Consider the following 24,136-nt stretch of genomic DNA (forward strand, 5'->3'; position numbering starts at 1 on the left):
TCAGGATTAAGGTATTGAGCTTGATGGTCAGCCATGAATCATATTGAACTGCACAGCAGGCTCAAAGAATTGAATGGCTTACTCCTCTCTATCTTCTATGTTTGTGGGGCATTGGCAGTACTGTACTCAACCACAATCTGTACCCTCACGGCCAGACTCCTCTCCACATCCCCCACTCCACCATTACCATCAAGTCAGGGGAACAACCTTGAGCTCATGTGGAAAGGAGAAGGGCAAATCAAGGAGAGAAATAGGGTAATAAAGAATTGGGGGACAATCTCTCCACTGATTGGATTCATACCTTATGCAAAGTTAGAAAACTGTGGTCGTTGGAGGTCAATAATCTCAATCCCAGTACAGCAGTAATTGCTCAGGGTCTTCAGTTGCTTCAAAGACCTTCCCGCCATCACAAGGGCAGAAATGAGAATGTTTGCAGATGGTTGTACAATGTTCAGCACCATTTGCAACTTCTTCAGATAATGAAGCAGTCTATGTGTATGTGCAACAAGGTTAAGACAACATTCCAACATGGGTTGATCAGTGGCAAGTAACATTCTTGTCACACAAGGGCTGGACAATGACCATCTCACCAAAAGAGAATTCAACAATCTCTCCATGATTTTCAATTCAGTGCTGAATTCTTCATGATCAATATCTAGGGAATTGTCATTCACAAGTGGACCAGATGCTTTAAAAGACTGCTTTCATGAAATTGGTGACCACTCCACTTGCTTCTGCCACCAACTACATGTTCTAAGGAGAGTTCCTAATTATGCAAATTGGCTGTGCATGGCTGTGGAACAGGGAGCACATTTGCACAGTCCCTTGCCCTGAGTCATATGCACTGCTGTAGGCCAGCAAAAGTGAACTACCTCAATATAGCTCCCTAATAGTTTACTCATGATTTGGAGATGCCGGTGTTGGACTGGGGTGTACAAAGTTAAAAATCACATAACACCAGGTTATAGTCCGACAGTTTTAATTGGAAGCATTAACTTTCGGAGCGCCGCTCCTTCATCAGGTGATCAGTCAAATCAGTACAAACTGGAAATTTAGCCAAAAACTTTCCTGGTGTGTACGATCTGCAACCCACACAATGCCTTTAGAAAATTAACATCAAGGGAATTTCAAAGATCAGTGTTTAGGTATTAAAAATGCAGAATAAAATAATTTAACGTATTATGTCAAAATGCAGTGTTTAAGAGAAGACAGATTCAAAACAGCTGTTGAGCAACACTAGCCTATCCCTACAAATTAAGGAATAGTTAGAGTTGTTTGAAATAGGGTGATGCAGGAAGAAGAAAGAAAATTTAAACAAGGAGACAAAGATTACATCCTAAAAGTTGCTGAATGTAGCCTGTAATTTTAATGTATTTTTGTTGTGGGTTAATTTCAACTAGTCATAAATAGCTGTCACCGATCAGTACCTTTGAAGTTTGATGAAAACTTGATGTCAAATTACACTGCTAGCTACACATCCACCCAGGCAACAGTAAGATCAGCTACAAATGTGCTCTAAATATGCTCCTCTCCTTTCCTCAGTTGCAAACTTTTATGTTTGGAGAACATGATCAGGATTTTGTTGGGCTGAGGTGGGTCTCACCCATGAATTTGAAAACTGGCAGGAGACCCTTGGGGACATGAGATGAAATCAAGTATCCATCAGGCATTTAAACGACCACTATCCAGCCTTGCATGTGACTGAGGTCCCTAGCAGCGGAAGTCCTGGCTGCAGACAGAGTTGCAAGGCAGAGGTTGGCAGTTTTTCATTGGCTAGCAGATGCCTAGAACTGTCATAGGATCGCAGACCTAAAAGGTAATTAATACTGGAGGACGGGGTTTGCTTGATGGCTTTCCAATTGCTTGGGAAAGGCCTAGGACCACGATTTAATCTTGAACTACACATAATTGCAGGATTAGTGTCAATTTGATCACTAATAAACTCAACTGACATGCTGCCACTATCATCTTGTAATCCTGTCAGCCCCTTCCACCCTCTAACTTAACCGGGACAGGTTTTGCTACTAACAGAACACTCATAGTCATAGAGATGTACAGCATGGAAACAGACTCTCCAGTTCAACTCATCCATGCTGATCAGAAATCCTAAATTAACCTAGCCCCATTTGACAGCACATTGCGCCAATCCCTCTAAACCCTTCCTATTCATGTACCCATCCAGATGCCTTTTAAATGTTGCAATTGTACTTCCCTCCACCACCTCCTCTGGTAGCTCATTCCATAAACGCACCATCTTTTGCGTGAAAAGGTTGCCCCATAGGTCCTTTATAAATAGAGTCATAGAGATGTACAGCATGAAAACAGACACTCTGGTTCAACTTGTCCATGCCGACCAGATATCCCAATCCAATCTAGTTCCACCTGCCAGCACCCGGCCCATATCCCTCCAAACATTTCCTATTCATATACCCATCCAAATGCCTCTTAAATGTTGCAATTGTACCAGCCTCCACCACATCCTCTGGCAGCTCATTCCATACACATACCACCCTCTGCGTGAAAAAGTTGCCCCTTAGGTTTCTTTTATATCTTTCCCCTCTCACCTTAAACCTATGCCCCAGTTCTGGACTCCCTGACCCCAGGGCTGAAAATGTGTTGCTGGAAAAGCACAGCAGGTCACATTTTCAGCTCTGATCTCCAGCATCTGCAGACCTCACTTTCTCCTCCCTGATCCCAGGGAAAAGACTTTGCCTATTTATCCTATCCATGCCCCTCATAATTTTGTAAACCTCTATAAGGTCACCCCTCAGCCTCCGACGCTCCAGGGAAAACAGCCCCAGCCTGTTCAGCCTCTCCCTGTAGCTCAGATCCTCCAACCCTGGCAACATCCTTGTAAATCTTTTCTGAACCCTTTCAAGTTTCACAACATCTTTCCGATAGGAAGGAGACCAGAATTGCAAGCAATATTCCAACAGTGGCCTAACCAATGTCCTGTACAGCCGCAACATGACTTCCCAACTCCTGTACTCAATACTCTGATCAATAAAGGAAAGCATACCAAATGTCTTCTTCACTATCCTATCTACCTGCGACTCCACTTTCAAAGAGCTATGAACCTGCACTCCAACGTTTCTTTGTTCAGCATCACTCCCTAGGACCTTACCATTAAGTGTACAAGTCCTGCTAAGATTTGCTTTCCCAAAATGCAGCACCTTGCATTTATCTGAATTAAACTCCATCTGCCACTTCTCAGCCCATTGGCCCATCTGGTCAAGATCCTGTTGTAATCTGAGGTAACCCTCTTTGCTGTCCACTACACCTCCAATTTTGATATCATCTGCAAACTTACTAACTGTACCTCTTATACTCGCATACAAATCATTTATGTAAATGACAAAAAGTAGAGGGCCCAGCACCGATCTTTGTGGCACACCACTGGTCACAGGCCTCCAATCTGAAAAACAACCCTCCACCTGTGTTGTCTACCTTTGAGCCAGTTCTGTATCCAAATGGCCAGTTCTCCCTGTATTCCATGAGTTCTAACCTTGCTAATCTTTCCCCTCTCTTCCTAAATCTATGCCCTCTAGGTCTGGACTCCCACAATCCAGGGAAAAAGCATTGTCTATGTATCCTATCCATACCCCTCATGATTTTATAACCTCTCAAGGTCATCTCTCATCCTCTGACATTCCAGGGAAAACAGCCCCAGCCTATTCAGCCTCTGTCTATGGCTCAAACCTCTAACCCTGGCAAATTCCTTTCTGAAACCAGAATTGCACACAATATTCTAATAGTGGCCTAACCAGTGTCCTGTACAGTTGCAACATGATGTCCCAACTCCAATGTGGAGTCTCTCCTACAAATAAGTACTTGGCTGCCATGTTTGCTACAGTGACAGGCTGCATTAAATCCAGCCCTTGTCCTTTCTTACACAGCATTTATTTGCTGGGAGAATTAAAGAAGATATTTCCACTTGTGGGGTAGTCCAAAATTAGAGGTCATAAATAAGGTAATCACTAATCCAAGAAAGAATTCAGGGGAAACTTCTTACCAGAGAATGGTGACAATGTGAAATTTGCTACCACGAATAATGGATGTGACTAGCCTCAATGGATTTAAAAGGAAAGCAAGATAAACAGATAAGGGAGAAAGAAATTGATGGACTTTTGGATAGCATGGATAGGATAAATAGACAATATCTTTTCCCTGGGTTGGGGGAGTCCAGAACTGGAGGGCATAGACTTAGGATGAGAGGGGAAAGATTTAGAAAAGACCTAAGGGGCAACTTTTTCATGCAAAAGATGGTGCGTGTATAGAATGAGCTGCCAGAGGAAGTGGTGGAGGCGAGTACAAATACAACGTTTAAAAGGCATCTGAATTAAAAGGCTGAGAGGCTGAGTTGAAATCAGCTCAAGGCACATTTGTGTAGTGCAAAATAACCTACCTCTTGGGGAGAATGGCCAATTTTTGTGCGAAGCTTTTTTTTATTTTAAAGGTTCCTTAAAAAGCCTCGCAAGCTCTTGGGCTTATCATTATTAACAGCATGTAGCTTTAACAAGGACCAAGTTTTATTGTTTAATACAAACTCAAACTGATGCTAGGTATCTGCTCTGACAAGACCTCTTACTTGATTTTAGAGATTTTAGACATGTGATTAGGATCTGACATTCATCCAAGCTGTACTAATGCTTTTACATCAACATATACCCCAAACCACTTTATACTGAAGTGGCAGCATAACCAAAGGCTTAAAGTACTGGGGCGATGTGACAAAATCAACTGAGTTAACAATCAGAATAGGCAATCCATGATACAGGATGGAATTAGGGATATATTATTTTGTAATTAAATATTCGAGAAACTACTTACCAGAACACTGAATCATGCTGTTGACAGGTGCACATTTTTGATGCAATTATTTACTTGTTGAGTGAAACAGACAAGCATCACTTAGAGGCTAAATGTATTGTAACCTTTGTGAAAATTCACTGTGTAATCACTTTAGCTAATATAATTTTATTACAGCTCTCACCACAATCTTTTGTTGTAGTCTCGTCATCTTCTTTTAATCCCAGTGCAAAATTCCAATGTACAGACACCATTCAAGTGAAATATTTAACCAAGTCTTTTTCCAGAAAATAAGCCACATAGTTTTTGTGTTTAAATAACATAGCAAACTGTATAAAAATACATTTTTTAAATTTTTCTTACTTGAGAACGGTACCTTTTATTCCAGTTTGTTACCACCAATGCTACTATTTATCTAAAAGAGATATCACATTTGCACCCCATAAAAGGAAGGACTTGCATTGAGGTAATTGCTTTCACAACTTCAAGATGTCCAAATGTCTGCACCTAATTATGTATTTCTGAAGCAAAGACAATGCTGTAACAGAGGGAATGATTACAGCAAATTTGCACGCAGTAAGGCCCCTCAAACTGCAATGAGATAAGTGACTAACCTATGTATTTCAGTGGTTGAAGGATAAATATAGGTCAGGACAGTAGCAGGAAACTCCTGTTTGTTTGGAATATCACAATGGTATCTTTATCTGTTCTCCAGAGGGCAGCTATCTCATCCAAAATACAACACCCCCAACAATGCAGCATTCTGTCAGTAAAATGTTTGCCTGGATTTTGTGTTCAAGTCTCTTAAATTGTCATTTTACATTTTTTTCCATTATGGAGCAGAAATGCATTTTATTTAGCTGTATTATACTTCACAGTGGAAATGACTAGGCAAACTTTAGCCCCATTCACTGCTTAGCAGATATATGTGACTGAATTGTGCATTTATCAGGCTAGTTTCAGCTTTCACTTCCAATCAATGCTCAGTTAACTGACTTCAAACTTGTGCTGATGTTAGTTGGGGTGCTAAATCAATGTGATCTGACGAGTTCAGAAGCTATAGTTCACGCTGCACTTAGAAAAAGATTGAGTGATGTCAGGTTCATGCTATGATCCAATATCAATCCCTAGCTAACTAGGGATTGTTAGGATTGTGCGTTAGGATTGAGCCCTCCACTATCACCTGATGAAGGAGTGTCGCTCCGAAAGCTAGTGTGCTTCCAATTAAACCTGTTGGACTATAACCTGATGCTGTGTGATTTTTAAACTTTGTACACCCCAGTCTAACACCCGCATCTCCAAATCATACCTAGCTAACTAAACATTGTCAACTGGTCTCCCAAACTCACAATTCATGGCTCCTTAGAAAAGGCAGTCATGGAATCAAATCTGAGGATGAAACAGTTCCTCCAAAGGATGAAAGTGAACTGTAGCAGCACTCTGCAAAAATAAACCTCTGCATATGGTTTAAATTGTTTAACCACAGTGAGGGCATGCTTTGTTTGAATTGTACAATGTTGAACATAGTAAGACAAGCCAACTATTGAAACTTCTCAGACAAAATTCTACAGATTTTTCTTGTCTGGATTTCAATTTCTGATTGCACTTTGCAAAGCATGCACATATTGTTGTAAATTACAATTCCCAGTCTCCAACACAGTCTGATCTGAATACATGGTGCTGAATTCCAATGAGAACAGTGGCATGGATAATGGCTCTCTTAAGTATGGTGCACTTTCCACTTTGGGGAAAGCAATTCTGTTAGACTAAGTCTGTTACAGACCCAGAGGAGCAGTGTGGGTGACAGACAATACTCCCAGAAGTTTCAAGGCAGCAACAGCAGTCTCAGTAAGATTAAATTGATCATGTGCCAGCTCCCTCATCTTGGTGCGGAAAGGAAGAGCCAAGCAGTGCTATCAGTACAGTAATGCTATAACCCTCGTTGTACTGGCAAATGGCCAGGGCCTGAGACCAGTCAAAACCAGGCCTGTGGATTCTATAGAGAAAGCTCTTTTTCCTCTCTCCAGCTTTATTTGGCAACCCTTGTGTGGGAACACTACAAAGCTGAGGCTGATAAATAGGAACCTGGCAAGGCTCTACTGAATCTGAACAGTCTCCAAGCTGCAGCTGCAAAGTCTGTGTACCAGTTACGCTATGATTAAAGTACAAAGCTCACAAAGCCAAAACCTCAACTGGGCTTGGAATAAACATAGAACACTGGTACATGTATTTTCAGAGGTTAAAATGTCTTAGAAATCACAAGTTTGACAAAGTGAAACTCAACACATATTTAATTATTTGAAATGCAATAACTATTTGCTGAAACAATACTAGATACAACCATTTGAATATAATAATGGTGAACATAACATAATTAGTTGTCCCAGACATTTAACAGGAGGTTAGTGGTACTTCTGCCACTGGCATTAAATGTGACCCATGAGGTTGAGTCCAACAGTCCCTCCCTCACTTTTCACCATTTTCTCCTTTTCTCTGCTACGGTACTTTTATTCGGATTCAAGATCACATCTTTGGCAACAGGTAGTGTATTCAAGTACCCACAGTGAACATATCTGCAGGTTATTCCATTTCAAACATTACAGTGAAGCTAAATGCTATTGTTACTTGATGCCTACCTGGTGTGTTCCTGGCGTTTTGCTAGATAGCAGATAACTTAGGTAATTTTCCCTTTCCCTAGGCCAAGGATGTTGATGGCAATTATAAAACCATAATTGCTGCTCTATTTAGGATTGACTAACACAGCACAGAACTGAAAATGGATGGTCCTGATACATGGAGGAGAAAGTAAGGTCTGCAGATGCTGGAGATCAGAGCTGAAAATGTGTTGCTGGAAAAGCGCAGCAGGTCAGGCAGCATCCAAGGAACAGGAGATTCGACGTTTCGGGCATAAGCCCTTCTTCTGGAATTCCAGAAGAAGGGCTTATGCCCGAAACGTCGAATCTCCTGTTCCTTGGATGCTGCCTGACCTGCTGCGCTTTTCCAGCAACACATTTTCGGTCCTGATACATGCTTTAGTGACACATCTTACAGTGAATTAATCAGCAAAGTTCAGTGTTATGGAACCAAAGCAGGTGGATGGGTAAAATATAAATGAGCCAGAATCTGTCAGAGTGGCAGAACAGGCTCATTGGTTTGATCTGCTTATTCTCATTCCCATATTCTGTATGGGAAGTGGTGTATGAAATTGTTACACATTCATGGGAGTAGAATATATCCTGTAGCACATTCTCTCGTGTTTGAAGCAATTATGAAGTAGAAACAATTTTGTATGGTGAATTCTTTACCTGACTCTACAACCTATGAGACCTGGATACATGCCACTATGTGCACAAACAAGAGGGATCAACAATACAAACAGAAGCAAGAAAGTCAGCTAATAAAAGTGAACAAACAGGCAAAGGTTCCTCTCTTTGAGACCAATTTATTAAGGAAACCATCATCATTCCAAGCCCGAGAAACTAACAAAAACATAATGTATCTAAGTGATAACTGTTACTCCCTGGAGTTAAGAGCTGGAGTTAAGGAGAATGAGTTCAGCAATGTTTAATTAGAAGTTACTTGATCAGTTTATATTCTGATGAACACACTCACTGCTCCAAGTTCTGGAAGCAGTCACTTTCGGTAAAAAGGATCGGATCTTACAATATTTAGGCCATCATTTTCACTGAGTTTCTTCGAGGGTTTTGTTCTGAGTACTCACCAGATATCCCAGATCCTTGATGCTGGTACCACCTTTAAAAGGCGATTGTATACACAGTCAATCAGGAACTGCCTTGCTTAATTTATGACATTTGATTCGGACTTGGCAGGGAAAGGGAGACTGATGCTCCAGTTTGCAGAAAGGGACCTGGAAGTCCTGGTAGACAGGATGGTGTACCAAATGGAAATTCTGTTAGTCCATCCTCTGGTAGCCCTAAAGTATGACAGCAGTCTCTGCCAGTCTGATCTTAAGTTACTACCTGAGTCAGTGCAGCCTCAGTCATCTGAAGAAATACCTAGCAGAATGGGGAAGGTGAATGGTCTCCTTTGCTCTACCAGGATAAGAGCTACCACCTGCTCTCTACAACCTCTCACTTATTCCATCTCTGCTACTGACCACATTTAAAATAGTTAAAAATCACACAACACCTTACAGTGAATTAATCAGCAAAGTTCAGTGTTATGGAACCAAAGCAGGTGGATGGGTAAAATATAAATGAGCCAGAATCTGTCAGAGTGGCAGAACAGGCTCATTGGTTTGATCTGCTTATAACACCAGGTTATAGTCCAACAGGTTTATTTGGAAGTACTAGCTTTTGGAGCACTGCTCCTTCATCAGGTGATTGTGTACAATAAGATTGTAAGACACAGAATTTATAGCAAAGGTTTACAGTGTGATGTAACTGAAATCATATATTGAAAAAAAACCCGGATTGTTTGTTAAGTCTCTCATCTTTTAGAATGACTATGTTGGTTTCAGTTCTTTCATATGTAAATCGCAAAACTTTTTAAAAAAGTTACACTTTTCTCAAGTACACTTTAACCATTGGTGTCATGTTGGCCCAGATAAGGTATTGAAGGTGTTAACTCCCTGTGAGGCTGTCTGTGCCACAATGGTCAAACTGATTCTAATCTAAAAAACAGATTCACCCCACAAACATATATATGTGTGTGTGTGTGTGTGTGTGTGTGTTAAGAAGTTTAAACCCCTTTACACACACACCCTCTCACAGACACTCATAACTGCCCCTCCCCAACACACCCACATACACATATAAGTTTGTGGGGTGAATTTGTTCTTGTAGAATTACATTTGACTTTGCTCAAAAACTGCATGAATCCATCTAAGATTCTGTAAATCTGTTTTTTAAATTAGAATCAGTCTGGCCATGGTGGCACAGACAGCCTCACAGGGAGTTAACATCTTCAATACCTTATCTGGGCTGACAAGAAACCAATGGTTAAAGTGTACTTGAGAATATAACTAACACAAAATGTTTTGCGATTTACATATGAAAGAACTGAAACCAACATGGTCATTCTTAAAACTGAGAGACTTAACAAACAATCTGGGTCTTTTTCAATATATAATTTCAGTTACATCACACTGTAAACTTTTGATAATAAATTCTGTATCTTACAATCTTATTCTCCACAATCACTTGTTGAAGGAGCAGCGCTCCAAAAGCTAGTGCTTCCAAATAAACCTGGTGTTGTGTGATTTTTAACTTTGTACACCCCAGTCCAACACTGGCATCTCCAAATCATGACATTTAAAATATTGCATGCAACATCTTCTCTCACTTGTTCTCATCCATCTAAACCCCCACACCTCGAATTCTGCATGGCTTCTGCGCTGTTTATTCACTCACTCTGGACATCTCACCATTCTTCCTCTACCAACACTAACAGTTGTACCACCCACTTTCATCTCATTTGACCCCTCTCTTTCTTTCAGTCCAGGAGAAAACAGTACACAATAGGGCAAAAACAGCCAAAATTTGTGTTGTATGTTCTATGAGAGGAATCTGACCCTTACCCCCCCAGAGTGGCTGAATGATAGTGTTCAAGTCCTGATCTGATAGTGGGGCTTTCCTTAACCTACTATGCTAGGACCTGATTGACAGGTGTCTTGCTGGACTTCATACAGAGCCATTCTCTTTAGACTTTGAGACATCGCCATTTGCTTGCAGTACATGCAGTATATTTCCCAAGTGAGCTGCTAACACATTAAGGCAGCAAAGTGCTGTACTGCAAGATGTCAACATCTTTGACTGATGGCTGCTGACCAACATGACAAATTGTTTGGATTTGTGTCTCTGCTAAACAGCAAGGCAATGCAGCAGTTTTGTGAGCTCTTAAACTGTGACTGAGGAGCAAAGTACGAAAAAGTAAATACAAGGAAGGCATGATCGATATGATGTGAGCGACTAGTTACGTGCTAAGTAGCAAATGCTACGAGAGAATGCAAACAAATAGTCCTGAGATCTTCCTGGTTTAGTCTGTGAGCTGGGTGCCTGTCCTTGTGCACACAGTTTCTTTGCAGCAGACTCCAATGATAGTTGTTAGTGCGCTCCAAAGATCAGCACTGAAGGACAGAAGTGTACTGTAAGTGGATTGGAGATGTGCCATAATGAAGAGAGACTGACAGGTACTGAATGCCAGTGGATGCACAGACATGAGGTGTGCACAATGTGACCAATGACCTCAAAAGTTTATGCCAGGTGTCCGAGATTGTAGTCTGGAAGATAAGGGGCAAGCTGGAGCTGTCAGATACCTGCTCTGGTTTTCATTTTGGGAATTCTCAACCACTAGTTCTATCTGTTCTGTGGTATGAGAGGAAGCTGCATGATAATTAGGTGAAATTTTCAGTTAATGTGAGTGATATTAAACAATAATCCCTTTTAATAGGCGTCTTGCCACTTCCTAAAGTCCTTCCTCTTGACACGACGTCTGTACTCTTGCAAAATCCTCCCAGTTGTTCTGACATCAAGAAAGGCTTCACTCATCTTCTCACATGATTCCCTCAGATTTCTTGTCATAGTTCACATTGCTCAAGGTCCTAATATACCTATGCTCTAAATTTCATCATTAATTGAGTTAAATTCAGGTTCATCACTCTTCCTTGTAATATGCTGTTTCAAAACTGTATTTGCACCAATATTTACTCTAAAATAATTCTTTCATTGCTAGCATTCATTTGAAAAACATACTGGAAAATACAAACATAAAAAAATGAATTTACTCCTTAGTTACTCCAAGTAGTAACAGTTAATTTTAAAAAAATCCACTCTGCTCTATCAATTACTTAATGAAAAAATATGCTGTCTCAAGTAGATTAGAGACATACACAAGTCGCAGGCTCAATCTCTGGTTGATGCTCTGTTAATTTATCTTAGCCAGGATTATGCTGGGACATTTAAATCCTCCCATGTGCTCATGGTTTGGGAGGGATTATCAACTGAAATTCCTGCTTCAGATCACCATGCAGTGATGCCTGATGCAAAGTACATATACATACAATGGACATTTCAGAATAGGATCAGACATTGGTTACCATGTCCATCATGGTTAATCTGTCAACACTTAACTGTTTTGATTTATAAGTGAAGAGTGATCAACTGGATGAGATACCAGAGGGCTGCCCAGTGCTTATAAGATTATAGCCCAGTATGAGGAAAGAGCTACAGTCAATAAGGAACTCAGGATGAAATGAATAACATATTCCATTATGTAGAAAGAATATATTTTGATCTGGGATAAAAAGGGTAATTTTATACTGAGAAATTGAACTCCTGACCAGTGCATGATGATCTTTAAGCGAGACAATATTAATCTTGAGGTATTAAGGAAGTTGAACGTATCAACACCATCATATCGTTATCACTTGTGTATTTCTTGGCTGAGTCAATGATTATGAAGAAAAGTTTCACTACAGCTGTCATCAGTGAACATCCTCTATTAGTCTTACAATGTGAGCAATCTTTAGGAAGAAGAAAATCTATTAAGTCCAACAGACCCATATTTTATCATCGAAATTAAGTTATCACTTGATTCACCAACCACTTTTCTTTCTAGGAATACATGAGTTTGCCTCCTAAACCTATTGTATTACTTGGTTAAATGGCCGTCCCTGCTATCTTATTTCACAAGTTTATCACAGTTATGTGCAATAGGAGTCATACCTGATCTCTTACTAACTTGCTATTTTTTGAACTTATATTTTTGCTACATAACAAGCTTCTTTTAATATAGTTTACTGAATATTATGAATGATGACATAATGGAAGAGTGAGAAATTTATTTAATAATTGTAAGCAGAATCATATACCTATTTTTAAATAAAGGCTGACAAACTGAATTTCAACAGCAACACACTTTTGGTAATGTTATTAATTGGTACTTTCCCACTCGAGTATGAATATGAGTTTGTAATAAACTACTTTTTTGTACACATAAGCACTGAAGATTTATAATTTCATTTCTGTTTAAATATTTTTGTGCACTTACTAATCAGAAACATCTCTTCCCAGATTCAGTATGGAAATCAAGGTAATGTTTCTGCAGTTGTATTTTCATAGCTGTTTAGCACATAATGGATTATGATGATAGTTAAAACATGAAAGGTAAAAATGCTGTTAAAGCACAAACCATTGAAGATCTATTTTACTTCCTATTTTGCATTATTTCTTTCAGTGAAAAGCCTTAAGAACCTTGAAATTTATTTAATAAATTATAACTATTCACTATATAAAACTATGTATTTTCAATGCTATCCCCATTAAACAGAAACAATTATAATTCCAGGTTAAAAAGACCACACCACCATATTTTCTTATTTGGCTGGCTAAAGGCGAGAAGCCATGAGTATTTTGACTTGGTATGACACAGGAAGAATAGTCTCATTTTCCTTGAACACAGAATTTATAGCTTCTGGATCAGTGGTGCTGGAAGAGCACAGTAGTTCAGGCAGCATCCAACGAGCAGCGAAATCAACGTTTCGGGCAAAAGCCCTTCATCAGGAATAAATGCAGTGAGCTGGAAGCTGCTCGTTGGATGCTGCCTGAACTGCTGTGCTCTCCCAGCACCACTGATCCAGAATCTGGTTTCCAGCATCTGCAGTTATTGTTTTTACCACAGAATTTATAGCATCAACCAGGTACCTAGTCTCTTGCTTTGGAAACAGAACTGTATTGATTATGTCTGCTTAGATTATCACAAAGTCCAATTCTGATTTGAAAATGTAATTAAACATGCATGATGCATTTCTGATATTCATTGGGGTTATAAGATACCAGCTTGAAAGCACAACTTTTATGCAAATTTTACACTTGCTCTGAACATTCTGAAATATTATCCAAGACCTGGGAAGTAAGGAGAATGCAAAACCTGGAAATTTGAAAAATGAGAATATTAACAGAGCAATCAAAATTTGGGAAAAGACAGGCTAAGTTTTTGAGCCAATGCTTCCAAAAGGGTGTATCATAAATTTTTCTTTGTCTTTTAAATGCCAACTGTGCTTGTGTCGATTCTTTGCTCGATCTATCTAATTAATCTTAGTCCCTTTCTCTTGCCCCATAATCTTAGATTTAATTGATCTTCATGCAAAATTCCTCCAGTTTTTTTCAACTTTAATTCCAGATTTTATGTATGACTTTGTATGGATACCAAATTTGCCATAACGACATCATATTCAAAGGATTATAGGTGCTGGTTGAGGCAAGCTGTTGCAAAGTTCTTTCCCTAAACCTATTTCTAAGCATTTGTTTGGACCAAGTAGTAGACTCTTTTTTATATACAAGTAGGAATGTCTTGATATATTCAAGATCCCATTTTGCTATTTATGTGACAGTTCAGATTGGAATTTGTCTCTGCACTCTACAGGGTCAGCTATTGGCACAGCTGAAATGGAGCCCTCAGGTAGGTTTCATAGCATTTTCTGGGGTCAGATGGAGCATCTGGACTCCATAAAGGCAGTGTAGATGTATTTCCACTCAAGTACTCAGGGCTAACCCCAAACTGCAATATGTCTCCTGCTGCTGATATCAGGTAGCTGGCAAGTATGCCTTGGTCATATGAGGTCTGCAAAAAGGGAAAATCCACTCCATTGAATTACAAGAAATGTTGCATTATGATACTCAAGCATGTCTTTGTAATGGACATATCATTAGAATTTTTCTTTTCCTAAAGGACGTGTTCTGCAATCATATAAATAACGAGTTTTGAGAAGATTGAGGTTGAGGTTCTGGATGTAGGTTTGCTTGCTGAGCTAGAAGGTTAATTTCCAGACGTTTCGCCACCCTACTGGGTAACATCTTCAGTGGGCCTCAGGCAAAGCACTGCTGAAAATTCCTACTTTCTATTTATATGTTTCATTAGATTACTTACAGAGTGGAAACAGACCCTTCGGCCCAACAAGTCCACACCAACACGCCGAAGCACACCCACCCAGACCCATTCCCCTACATTTACCCCTGCACCTAACACTATGGGCAATTTAGCATGGGCCAATTCACCTAACCTGCACATTTTTGGACTGTGGGAGGAAACTGGAGCACCCGGAGGAAATCAATGCAAACATGGGGAGAATGTGCAAACTCCACACAGTCGCCTGAGGCGGGAATTGAACCCGGATCTCTGGCTCAGTGAGGCAGCAGTGCTAACCACTGTGCCACCATGCCACCCACAGGTTGGTGATGTCATTTCCTGTGCTGATGTTATTTCCTGTGGTGAAGTTACTTCCTGTTCTTTTTCTCAGGGGGTGGTAGATGGAGTCTAACTCGATATGTTTGTTGATAGAGTTCCAGTTGGAATGCCATGCTTCGAGGAATTCTCGTGCGTGTCTCTGTTTGGCTAACTTAGGATATATGTGTTGTCCCAATCGAAGTGATGTCCTTCCTCATCCGTATGTAAGGATACTAGTGAGAGAGGTCCATGTCGATTTGTGGCTAGTTGGTGTTCATGAATTCCTAGAAGCATGGCATGCCAACCGGAGCTCTATCAACAAACATATCAAGTTAGACTCCATCTACCAGCCCCGAGAAAAAGTACAGGATGTGACTTCACCACAGGAAATAACATCACCACAGGAAATGACATCACCAACCCAAAGAAATCAAAACATATAAATAGAAAGCAGGAATTTTCAGCAGTGCTTCGCCTGAGGCCCACTGAAAATGTTACCTAGTAGGGTGACGAACCATCAGGAAATGAACCTTCCAGCTCAGTGAGCAATCCAGAATCATATAAATCTTTTGAAAGGAAACCAGTAGAATCTGACCAATATTTATGCATTGAACATTATCAAAATAGATTCACTATTAATTTATCTCATTGCAGCTTGTGGGATACTGATTTGTGTATATTACCTACAGAACAGCAGTGAATAACTCTAAAAAGTAATGAACTAGCTTCATAACAATTTGGGAGTTCCTGGGTTCATGAAGGCCACTATGTAACTACAAGCCTTTTGGTGTCATTTTATTTTCCTTGATATCATTTCCACAAAACTAAATGTTAAAATCTTCTGAGTGTACATGCTCACCCAGTAACTCTCCCGATTAACCTTGTCAGCTGGGTCCCTGGACACCACAAAAGTGAACACGTGTTAGCAATAAAGGTCAAGGCACAGCTAAAAATGCAAACTCTGTCTAGCTAAACTGCAGGCCACTCTGAGCCCATTAAAAGGATAACATCAAAACAGTAAAGGAGAGAGAACAGACAGTCACTGAAAGCCCCAAACGGCTTAAAAAAGCTGCAAGAGCTCAGCTTTTTCAAGAACATTTATTACTTACCTTCCAAACCCAGACTTTGTGGATGAAGCCAGACAACCAATTACTGTATTAGTGTTTCAAAGCCTCTTTAGCTGTCTTCAGAAATCATCATCACGTTTTTCTTGCAGCACACGCGGTTACTGCAAAGCTTCAGGCCATACTGTTAGTAGTAGCAAGCCACATGTGATCATTTCTAAGCTCACGTGCTGTGTTCCCTTGAGCCATTTGCTTTCTGAAGCACTAGACATACATTATCTTACGAGTGAGACTCAACAGCTTGTAAATTTGATAAATTAGATATTCATCTAGAAGTACATTTCTCTTGATTTTTATGTAGTTGAACATGTCCATTATGTTCACAGAAGGGACCAGCCAAACAGGCAGTAACTCACAGGTGACTGATTTATTAAAGAACTCAGCTGCTAGTGGAGGAAGCTGACCTGGACCCAAGCCTAGAAACCAACTACCACTCTCCTGTGGATTCTCTCAGCAGGAAGAGGACATGGTTGAAAGAAAATCTTCACTGAAAAAAAATATACTGACTTGGGAATAAAACTGTACATGCTCTGTAATCTCAAGAACGAGAAAAATAAGAACAAGGTGACTCCAATATGGAACTGAAAAATGATTGCTATACACAAAATAATTTCCATTCAATTGCATTAGCGTCATGCTCAAGTTAAACTACGGCTGTAATATTCAGGTAATACTAAATTTTGATCGCAAATCAGTATGAATTCTGGTCAATACATTGATTCAGCTGCAGAAGTTTAAGAAAAAGGAACAGTGGATGTGGCAACACTGCATTTAAACTCTATGCTTGTTCTCTTAAAATGCTAGATTAGATAACCTGAGGTTTCTCATACCTGCCTCATGTAAAATTCTAACTAGTCAGTTTTGATAAATGAAACCAAAATATCGTCATTTTGTATATTCTAACACCAGGCTCAAAAGTAGTTTGTTTCGCTCCAATATCCACACCAAGTTAAATGGCCAAGAAATTTCATGATAAAAGAAATACCAAAACATCCTGACCACATTGTTAGATTAAAGATGAATGACAAGCTGCTTTACACTGCCATTTTGTGCTTCACTTAAATAATACTCCAGAAAACCAAGACCTTAAGATTAATACTGAAGTAAATTATGTCCATAGCAATGTGGCTTTACTTGAAATTAATGATAGAAAGGTTGAAAAGAAAAATCTGTATGCATGGACACATTATATAATGGATTCAACATTAAAGGGAAACTGCAATTTAATAACAAAGGTTTATGAGAAATAATATGGTCACAGATGATAGATGTCATTTTTCCACAAGCAGTCAATTAAGTTACTTCTTTTCTTATTAAGGCAGAAAAAATAATGTGAGGGTCACATCTATCACACCGATTACATCAAATAAGTTTATTGTAAAGAAAACCTTTACAATACGTTTACTTTCGGTTGTGACACTTGGAATTCATATACACTGTGATTCTGGTTGCAGGTACAGCAAGATCTCCCTTCTTGGCTTAAGATTTTTTTTATGTTACATATTCCTTGCCCATCACTTTTCTCTTCATATTGCATGGATTAGCCGTTATTGTCGCAGTGAAAATATCTCTCTCCATCACTTATCAATTTTACATTTATACAGCTTGGATTGACTAATGCTTTGAATGCTTGTTGAATTGAGGCCATTTGTGGCATGGCACCATACTTCCTTTTTTTCTCTTGATTCCTTGCTTGTGACTTAATTCTTTGAATATGTCATCAAGTACCACACCCAAGTGGTATTTATTCAACAGTGAGGCATCACATTAAATGGTATTCTGTTTCCGCTTGATGCCCAGGCCCTTCTAACATAGTGATTACAAGCAAGAACCCAAGCTGACATTTTCAAGTTTTTAACCCTTGAGACCTTGAATTGAGACCAATCACTGAAACCCTTCTATCAGCTTGATTATGATCAGCTAGTCTAACACAGAATTGACACGGCACCAAACCTACTTACCAGCTTACTATAAACCGTTTGCTTTATTGATCAAAACTGTTTCTTTTATATCAAATTGGCTTTATCTGATCCAAAGATGCAGAGATAAGATCACTTAAGAAATTCATTACTTTAGTACAAGATACGTCAATCTTAAAAAAGATATAGCAATATTTTTCCCCTCCGCCTCTGCCTAAGTGATATCTTGCTAGGGAATCTTTGACACAATAACCAGGCATAAATGGGATACGAACATGACCCAAGGTTTTAATCATTATTTATTTGAGGAAATAATTGGGTAATTCATGGCACATTCAGCTCTTAGGTTGTGTCACTTTGTATTACCGAGGGTGTACTGTTTGAATCAACAAAACAAACTCAAAGACCTAAATCACTTGCAGTTAAGTATAACAAACCTCTTTGTGTTGTATCAGAAACATAGATTTTCACTTAAAATATGGAGCATTTTAGAAACTGTAACATTTTTCAAATTCATAAGTTGTGAAATAAACACACTGACAGGATTTCCCTTATTTGATGCTCTTTATTTGTTACATCTGCAACACTTAGTAGAATGTGAAGCCACATGCCTTTCAGTTTCTAAAGGTCACATATAATAGTATATTATGAATTGATTTAATCCATCTCACTGATCTTGGACAGTTGAATGTTCCCATTCAATGGTCTATTTCTGCAGCAAAGACAAAGATGATGATGTGTTATGGTGGAAATTACACCACACCTGTCAAGTGATTCTATAGAATATGCACTTATGTAAATATTTATTTTAACTCTGGTTTATATTTTAGCTATTGTTAGAGTGGTAGCTTATACTAAGCGTGGAACACAAAGGCAAATCTTCAATCTTGCATTGCTAGAGGGGAACTACTGTCAGAAACAGCACAGGCATAAGAATCAAAGATACACTGAAGTTGCAACACATTTCTTTCCACCTGTTCTCTAGGCTAAGATTATATCAACTCGGGGTTGGGGGGGCGGGGGGGGGGGGGGAGAATAAAAGGGCAACTGGCCCAAGTGGTAAACCAGAGTGTGTATTTGACTTTTTCTGGGGGAGGGTTGCATCAATTGGGACGAACTTATGATTGATTGAGGGCATGGGTATAGGCAGAGTTTGTGTGTGTCTGCTGGGAGCTTACCCCTGCCCTTGCTTCTGTTATCCCATTCCTTCCAGCAGTTACCAGCCTCAACCATACCACACCCAACACCTTTTTTCCAAAGGCACTTATCTGACACTTTAGTCTTCACAAACATGTCTGCTCTTCATGCAACAGCAATCTTAGGTGCCACTGAGTGTATACCCAGGGAACTTCATTTCAGAGGAAGGCCCACTGCTGCCCTCTAAACTGCCTGAATGAAGGAAGATTCAGTGGGTTTTGCGCAGAAAGGTCAACTCAAGTGTCTCTCACAATGTGCAAACATGCAAGACACTCATCAAAAATGGCAGATTCCGTCCGGTAGAGTTTATACAAAAAAATTTAATTTCTGAGCAAATAATAGCACATTGATCACAATATTTTGATATGAAAGCACCTAATCAAATAAAAAGATGGATTACAAAATTTTATTATTTTACCTCCATGTTTAACAAATAGGACTGCAGTAAATCATTTTTAAACAGCCAACATGAAATAATTTGCAAAAAGGGTTGTACAGATTTTCCAGCTTCCCCACTCACTTCGTTATGTCAATGGGTGGCTGTGCTTTCAGCTGCCTGGGCTGGAAGTTCCACAGGTCCTTCCATAATCCTCTCAATTTCATTCACCTCCTTACGTTACCTTTGACTAAGACTTTAGTAATTCTTCTTGACATCTTCTTTGTTTTGGTGTCATTTCTTTTGTCTGATCATACTTCTAAGAAATAACAAGAGATATTTTCTACATGGATAGTTATATAAATGTAAGTTATTATTGGAAAACATGGCAAATCTAAAATATGTATTATTTAATATCAAATGTTACAAGTAATATCTTTTAAAAATTCATTTACAGGGTGTAGGCATCATTGTCGAGGCCAGCATTCTTTACCCATCCCTAATTGCTCAGAGGGCAGTTGAGAATCAACTATATTGCTGTGCGGTTGGAATGACATGTAGGTCAGACCAGGTAAGGATGGTAGTTTCATGCCCCAAAGGATATGAATGAACTAGACGGGCTTTTTCCTGATAATCGCCAATGGTTTGATCTGATTTGTTATTGTTACTATAGATGCAGTGAAAAGTTCCGTTTTGAGTGCGGTACACAAATCATACCATATAAAGAGCATTGGGGTAATAGAACAGTGTGAAGAATACAATGTTACGGCTGCAGAGAAGGTACACAAAGAGTGAGGTCATTCAGAAGTCTCATAACAGTGGGGAAGAAGCTGTTCTTGAATCTATTGCTAAGTGTGTTTAAGTTTTTGTACCTTCTGACTAATGGAGTAGATTGGAAGAGATCATAACCGGGGTGACAGTGGTATTTGATTCCTGACAATCAGATTCCTGAAGGACTTTTGCCCGAAACGTCGACTCTCCTGCTCCTCTGAAGCTACCTGACCTGCTGTGCTTTTCCAGCTCCACACACTTGACTCTGATCTCCAGCATCTGCAGTCCTCATTTTGCCTTTTTGATTATATTGTCTGCCTTCCTGAGGCAGCGAGAAGTATACATGGAGTTACTGATGGAAAGTTGGCTTACGTGATGGACGGGCTGTGTTCACAACTCACTGTAGTTTCTCATGGCCTTGAGCAGAGTAGTTGCCATTCCAAGCAAGTACAATGTTTTCTATGGTACATGTAAAAAAATTGGTAACAGTCTTTATGGACATGCCAAATTTCCTTAGGCTTCTGAGGAAATTGAGGCATTGTTTGCTTTCCTGACCATAGCATCAACGTTGGTGGACCAGGAGACATTGTTGGTGATCATTACACCCAGGAACCTGACAGTCTCAACCATCTCTACCTCAGCATCACTGATGTAGACTTGGCCTGAAGTCAATCGCCAGCTCTTTAGTTTTGCTGACACTGAGGGAGAGATTGTTACCTTTTACACCATGCCACCAAGCACTCCCTCTCTCTTTTAATAGTCATTGTCAGACTTTTAATCCCAGATTTTTATTGAATCTACCATGGCAAATTTCAAACCCAGGTCCCCAGAACATTACCAGGGTCTCAGATTAATCTAGTGATAATACCACTAGGCCATCACCTCTCTGTCTTGTAATTTCACATTAATCGTTCCAAGTTATGCATGCCAACCTAAGAAAAACCAATAAATTTTAGCTTTGTTCAGAACTCAGATAATGAGTACAAACCGCAGAAATTCTACATAAAAATCAGACTCAAATTTATCCTCTTAAAGAACATTAATCTCTCGAAACTAGAAAAAATGTACCGAAACCCCAAATAACAGCAACATACTACTTTTATGAGGACATTTTAAGGACGAGACTACCACTTTTAAACATACAATCCCTTTGAAATTTAAGAGAAAAAATTACCACTGTTAAGCAGTGATCCTGATTTCTATCCAGTGACAACTACTGGAGATAGATATGTGTGCTTTTGAGAGCGGATTTTGGGTATGGATAAGATTGGGTTTGGCTGTGCTATCCCTGTGGTGAAGATCAATCATTGCTTATGATTGCGCATGAATGGTAACACGGTAATCAGTGCCTTCAGAACTGAATCCTACAAGGAAGGAGATGGGAGAAAACCAGAGGAATGTTGAAGGAACTTTTGGAGAAACAAACCTTCATGCAGACTGCAGTTAATTTTATTTGAAAAGACGGCACCAGCTGTATACAGTATTAACCTACAATCCAAGCGGACTGCTGCATTCCATCAGGAAAGATGATTTCCTTGTCTGCGAGCTACAGTGGTGATAAGAAGCAAGGGGGAGGAGACCTGGGAAGACAGATTGTCTTTCCTATGCGAAGTGACTGATTCATTGCCTGGGGTGTACTAAGCACACTGCAGCATGACTGAACATTCACATGTCATGTCTGCACAAACCCACTATTAACAGTGTCAAATTAAGGCTTCAGAATTAGTTCTGTCTGTGCCTACATTGAACCTTATTAGGTTAAAGAAAGTAATGAAAAAAACACACTGTATTCTACTTTAAATCTATTGTTAAAATTGGTACTTCACTTGTGATCCTGTTTTCACAACTTGTTAAAAATATTCTCACTTGTTCTTATGAAGCTGTAAAGGGTCTGTTCAACCACACAACTAGTGTGGCAACAGTGGGAAGGAATCTACCTCCCAAACACATTGCAACTTGCTCCTCTGATGAAAGATTTGTAGAAGTGACGATATATCTGATCACGGAAGTCAAGCTGTAGGCAGTAACATAATACACAAAGGTGTACCTTATCAGATATGCTAAGAACTGCAGTCAGGTCTTAGTTTTATGTACCCCATTGTTGAAAGTACATTTATCATCACCCCATCACATGTATGAATGCTGCAATAATTGATCAGTTCTCTGTCTCCATTTAAACAGTCGCATGAGATCTGGTTGTGGTTTAATTTTCCCTTCCTTCCCTTTTTGATCAGTGGGTGTAAAACAACAAGACACAAAAAAAGGTTTAATTTCTATGCTTCACTCTGTTCATTTCCAACTTTGGGAAATGGTAAAATATGTGGCAATTGATTTAATGACCAATTAATATTATCATTTGATAATATAGCATCTTTGCTAATGACAGGAATTAACAATTGTAAAATGAGAGCATCACCAAAGAAGATAATATATATTATGAATGAGTTAGATTTGATAAAGACTTACCAGAGTGATCAGACAGTGAAATGGATGAAGTGGCCAATTTCTAATTCTGATCAATACAGAGTCCAATGAGGACTTATGAACAACTAAGTGATGACATTCAGAAATAAATCACAGGAAATAGGATAGACTGATCTAATGCCAGGTTCTCAGTTTTTAATACTTGTATTTTATTACTGGTAATTTCTGACATAATTCTTAAAATGTCAAATGTATTTTGCACAGGTCAGCAAGAGACAATTGTCAGAACTTATTCAGTGCATATCATGATTCAAGATTCTGGATTGAATTTGAAGTCTTCATTCTCATCTAGAGATCCCTTCAATGCCTTCTCCAAATCTCTGTAAAGGTCTTTCATCTTCTCAGATCCGCCTTTAATGTTACAGTCTTCAACACCTTTAGTCCCACAAATACTTCTATTTTACAAAAAGTTTTTCGCATCATTTTGCATGATGTCTCAATGACTTCACCTAATGTTCCCATTGAGAAAAGGAGCGAATGCTTCTTTGTATAATCTGATTTGCAGGTTCAAGGTATCAAAATATGCTGAGGATGTCAAAAATTACAATTCAGGAACTGTTCAGAAGTATTTTAATGTCCACAGGAAATGCACTGTAATCTTTGATTTGTTTTTGGGATGCGGGTAACAATGATATAGCTATATTCTTACTGACTTAAGAGGATAGCATTAACAATATTATAGAATTCACGTTCCTGTTAAACTAAACTGAGTTATGCTACCTAAAGCATATATTATCCACTGGGTTTTATTTAAGTCCATTTTTAAGAATATAATTCAGCCTCACTATTTGCTCAGTAGTATATATATTCATATTCTTGAATTGCTCGCCCAATAGCAGAACCACAAGGTTACTACAAGCTTTAAGATTAGTTTAATGTAACATACAAAGGACAAACCCTGTCATGAAGGTGAGCAATGAATGAATAGTTAATTATTTTTGGAAGATGCGATTTGTTTTGTGTTTTACCAATCTGTTTGGAAATGTATGACACACTTCTATTACCATCTCATCCTGATGTGGGACTGAAACCCAGATTGCTTCCCCCACAGGCAGGGACACTACCATTGCACCAGTAGGCCCTTATTTAGGTATTATTGTGGTAGGTTTTAAGATACACCTCCCACAGCAGGTGGAACTACCTTCTGACTCAGTTGCAGGAATATTACCTAGATGAAAGTAAGGACTGCAGATGATGGAGATCAGAGTCGAGAGTGTGGTCCTGGAAAAGCATAGTAGGTCAGGCAGCATCCAAGGAGCAGGAGAATCAAT

General features: G+C 39.2%; 1 protein-coding gene across 1 annotated transcript in view; it reads right to left on the reverse strand.

Moving 5' to 3' along the window:
* skia (v-ski avian sarcoma viral oncogene homolog a) overlaps positions 1-24,136 on the reverse strand; it is a 184,457-nt gene that overhangs the window by 39,719 nt on the left and 120,602 nt on the right. The window lies entirely within an intron of this gene.

This window comes from Hemiscyllium ocellatum, chromosome 37 (genome assembly GCF_020745735.1).
Source record: "Hemiscyllium ocellatum isolate sHemOce1 chromosome 37, sHemOce1.pat.X.cur, whole genome shotgun sequence".
NCBI lineage: Eukaryota > Metazoa > Chordata > Chondrichthyes > Orectolobiformes > Hemiscylliidae > Hemiscyllium > Hemiscyllium ocellatum.